We start from the raw sequence: 4,633 nt of genomic DNA, 5'->3' as shown, positions 1-4,633 counted from the left end.
GTGAACATTAATGAGGCTTATATTTCTAAAGTAACCTCGCAACCGCAGAGTGCGTAGCTTTCCGGTTATGTTTTCAAAGCCGATAACAGCAGGTTTCATTTTTTGGCTGACTAAGAAACCTACTTCGAGCTCATGGTTTACTAGATGGCCACTATAATATACGGTGTAGTGACTCTTCTCCAAGAAACCGCTCCCTGTCCAACGCATTTTCTGCAACGCTGCTACATCAGTAGTATTGGGCAGCGTATCGGCTAGTTGTTTGGCAGCACCATCTCCGCACAGGAAGCGCATGTTCCATGAGAAAATGCGCAAATCGTTATTCGGCTGCCGTTGCCGTGGTCGCCGTTGTGTAGTCAATCCTCCTTCCTTGGCTTCGTAACAGGTTGTTTGTGTAGGGTTGTCAGTCCTGCCCAACCCCCAACCTGGAGGACTCGTTGGTACAATTTGTCCTGTCTTTAAGCGCGGGAGACTCGCCTTCATCCTTCTCCGTCTGCAGCTTTTCGCTAAGAAAAGCTCCCACCGCTCCCAGCGGTCACCACGTGGAGTTGGAGACAGGGTTTGGTAGTAGAGCTGTTGGTGTTCGTTCAGCAGACGTTTCGTAAGTTTTATGCTCCATCGTGGGTACCAATACACGTTTCGCTGTAGGACCTATAGTATCCTTTGGTCACTGATGCCAGCCTTGGAAATTACTAATCGAGCCCTTTCATTTGGTACCCCACGTGGCAATATTCGGTAAGAAAATGTAGACCCCAGTTTCAACATAGAACCATGTTACTCAATGCATGAATGGCGGTTCACAGTTTCCACCTCTCTCTTCTTCTGTAGACTGCACTCAATTTACGGAAGTTAAACAAAAAAAACAAGTGTGTTGTTACCGAAACTGAAACAGGGAAGTATTCAATATGCGATCCAAGCCCAAGGGTTTCCTTTCCCCTGCTCTGGTGTAGCTCTTCTCTGGTGACTTTGGAAATTGCCGTCAAAGGTTGAGGTTGCTGAGAGTATAACCCTTAGGTAATTTTCAGCAAGGTAATTTGGAATCTGAATGACCTCTCAGTTGTCGAATCACAATTCGGTGCCAGAATTCCTCACATCTGCTCTCTTGTTGCTTTGAGGTTTCTATGCATTTTTTTAAAGGCCTCCCCATTTTCACCCTAATCGGTATTACCCTCCGCTCATTGAATTGTTTTTTTTGGCTCGGTGTCAAACAGATTTCAGGCGGGTTAGTTCGCAGTTTTACCTATAGTTGAGTCTTATATTGGAGAGTGTGCTTTTGCTTGGTGAAAAAAGTGAATAAGGGTAAATTAACATACTATATTTTGGAAATTTACTACTGAACAAAATTGTGAAATTTTGGATGCCGCTCTACTCAGGCCTTGAATACAAACTGTAAAGCAAACTGAGTTTATCAACCATCAACAATAGAGTTCTCGTTCTGTAAATGGATTTTGAAAAATAGAACACAATTGAATTTTTGGCTCCGTACAAATCTTACAAAAGAAAACCACACAACACACACATGCATACCTGAAGGGTCAAGCTACAGTTTTCTGGTTAGTTTAGTTTTTTTTGGAGATTTTAGCTTTTGATTGGAATATCCTCTCAAGGCTAAATATGCGCGCCTAGGAAACTAGTATTGAGCAAGCGATTCGAAATTCAAAGTGAGCCTGTAGGTGAAGAAGGCTTCAAATTTCTTCAACGTCGCAACTGGCTTCGTGCCACAAAATATATACCTGTTGCGGAGTAAATGAACGCATGAGATCTGGAATTTTTAAAAGTTACTTTCGAATATCGAATTGGAACTTACAAACAAATGCCATATTTTAACTGCATATTGCCTGCGCCTCCTAAGGTGGAAAAATGCACCACAGCGAAACTAGCCACGGAGTGTAACTGATCCGTGGCTGAATCTCTGCTGCATACCTTGGCGATTTGCTAGACAAATAATGGAGCGGACAGGTTGTGTCCACTTATAAAAAGCAACAAAAACTTGAATACATTTTCCCATAAATTGAGTGCAAGATGACCGATTTGTAACCATTTGTCAAGTATCTGCCTGATTCGATTAGCATAATAGGAAGGTAACAACGTGCCGTTGTCGCTGTTATTCAAGCTTCGTGGAATCTTTAGTCATTGGTCAGCCAAGAATGAAACAGCAGAGTTACCACTTCGGGACGTTCATATCTATGAAGCTGCAAATCATCCAATACTTTTCTAAAGTTAGTAGGATAAAGTCCCATGGCTACGATCTTCCTGGCTGCTGGTATACCAGCGCCATAGTTTTGCCTACATTTTACTGTGGAGTTTACATAATTGTTCGATAAATATTAGTATATGCAAGTTGCTCGGAGCTATATTTGAACTTTCTAACATTAAATACAATGAAGGGTGTCGTTCACAGTTTCAGGAACAGTTTTCGGTATAATTTCCGTTCACTTCTTTGAAGTAGAGTTATCTCCGAAAATGACATGCCGACAACTCCGATAAAGTGCCAACAAGTGGACAAGTCTAACTTCGAGTGATCATGTCACATATGGGTAATCAACACCAGCCCGTTATGCACAAAGTAGGAAATACTTAGTGCAAATGCACATATCTTTCCTTAAGTTATTGATTTTATTCAGTTTGGCCTCAGACACAGCCCAATACTTGTTAGCTATTCCGCACCATGGCTTGTAATCAGTATTTAAGTAAAGTTAATCTCACTTTAAAAATAACCGGACAGTACTTGTCGTCCGTTGGTAGGTTTACAATAAACAAAATGCATTTTACATTTTGCGTGGCTTTCTAATGCGTTGAAGTTGAAGTTCTTTCAATTTGTGTTTGCCATGATTTATTCCTTTTGCATATGACGGAAGTATGTTACAGCATCTTATCTTAAAAACAGAGATTGACAGTACCTCGCTTAGTAACTGCCAGAGCCAGTTCCAACGTAAAAATGTGGACAGAACTCTCATTGAATGCAGCGCACGTTGGCTTCCATTGTGTTCTCTGCGAAGGGTGTGGTAGCAGAGGCTTGGCATGATTTTTTAACACGATTAAAGTTTAAGGCTTTACTGCAAAGTCCATGTCGGTTCTAGAAAGATGCGCTTCTTTTGTTTCACGTTGTTTGACCAAAACTGCTTACAATTCTTTCGGACAATATTTTTGACTGTGTAATTTAAATACTTTGTCGAAACCGTATCGCTCACCCTGTTGAGAACAAATCTTTTGGGCGAGGGTTATGGTACAGGTCAAGGATAATGCTTAATTTAAACTATAATTTAATTCTCTATATTGAGTATGTATACAAAATTATACTTATCTAAACATAATAATAATCAAAATAATTTATTCCACAGCACAGGAGACGCGGATTAGGATAGACCTAGAGCATGTATTCTTCCGAGGGAGAGTGCACGCTTTCGTGTGCCCGGACCTGAGTTCCAGCGACCTAGTCGTGGTCAAGTTGCAGGCGCAGGAGCAGGCGGGGGCAGAGAACGTGTATATTTCCTCGGATTACATGGCTCATGACCGATCAGCTCCGCCAGAAGAACTACAACGTCTGACGAACACCATAGCAACAAAGAAAGCCAACCTGTTGATAGGCTGCGACGTTAATGCAAGGCATACGCTTTGGGGAAGCTATGAAATCAACGAAAGAGGTGAGTCATTCTTTGATTTTATTATTACTTAAAATATAAAAATATAACAGGGGCAGTAGACCAACCTTCAATTTCCTCTGCTCGGAGAACTGTGACCGTTGGGAGGAGGTCTTTAATATCACCCTAATAACCGACAATGGGATGGGAGAAAGTTTGGTCAGGTGATTAAGAACAAACTCTCCGGTGCGCAAATTGGTAAGATTGACACGACAGACGAACTGGAGTGAAAGGTCGGGGCTCTGGGAAAGGCATTCGATACCGCCTTTAAAGTTTCGTGTCCTACTAAGTACAGCAAGAAGACCCTGCCACCGTGGTGGAATGAAGATCTATCTAGCGTCAGCAAGCTGACCAGAGAAATCTTCAACAACTGCTACAGGCAAAAATACTGGCAGCCATACAAGGACCGCCTGAAGAAGTATAAGTCGGCCATCAGGACCGTCGAGAGGCGGTCTTGGTCGGACTATTATTAGAACGTCAAAAGCCCAAGTGAATCCGCGAGGGCCAGTAAAATTCTGACCAAGGAATATAAGAGCCCCATCCTTTCTTAAAAAGTCGGAAGGCTCCTGGACGGAATCTTCTAGCGAAACCCTGGAGCGGCTGGTTCAAACGCGCTTTCCTTCCAGCGAGGAGGACTGTGAGTCAGAACCTTGCGTGGAGGGTTTGCGGTATCCCCAGCTATGCGAGGCTATCAAATTGGTAATTACCAAGGATAGGATCGGCTGGGCTATAAAAAGCTTCTCCCCATACAAATCACCAGACCCAGATGGCATAATGTCAGTTATGCTGTAGAAGCAGCAGGAAAGGGTTTTGCGTGGCTTGTTGAGATTTACCGAAGCTGCATCTCTTCAGGATACGTACAGCAGTCCTGGAGGTGCGGATGAGTGGTTTTCATACCGAAAGCGGGCAGGTGCGGTCATGAGTCCGCGAAGGACTTTCGACCAATCAGGCTGACCTCTTTGGTGCTGAAGACCCTAGAACGCGTCCGGGACGAT

The 4,633-nt window shown here is 43.2% G+C and overlaps 1 long non-coding RNA gene across 1 annotated transcript; it reads right to left on the bottom strand.

The window, feature by feature from the left end:
- Positions 1 to 1,295: 1,295 nt before the first annotated feature.
- Positions 1,296 to 1,912, bottom strand: LOC119650025. Its single transcript, XR_005249226.1, has 3 exons — positions 1,805 to 1,912; positions 1,525 to 1,730; positions 1,296 to 1,432 (listed from the first exon to the last, which is right to left on the bottom strand). It is a non-coding gene; the product is annotated as an uncharacterized LOC119650025 (long non-coding RNA).
- Between the last annotated feature and the right edge of the window lie 2,721 nt (positions 1,913 to 4,633).

Source organism: Hermetia illucens, chromosome 2 (genome assembly GCF_905115235.1).
Source record: "Hermetia illucens chromosome 2, iHerIll2.2.curated.20191125, whole genome shotgun sequence".
Taxonomy (NCBI): domain Eukaryota; kingdom Metazoa; phylum Arthropoda; class Insecta; order Diptera; family Stratiomyidae; genus Hermetia; species Hermetia illucens.
Note: the sequence above shows the minus strand (reverse complement) of the source record. Positions and strands in the feature narration are given on the sequence as shown.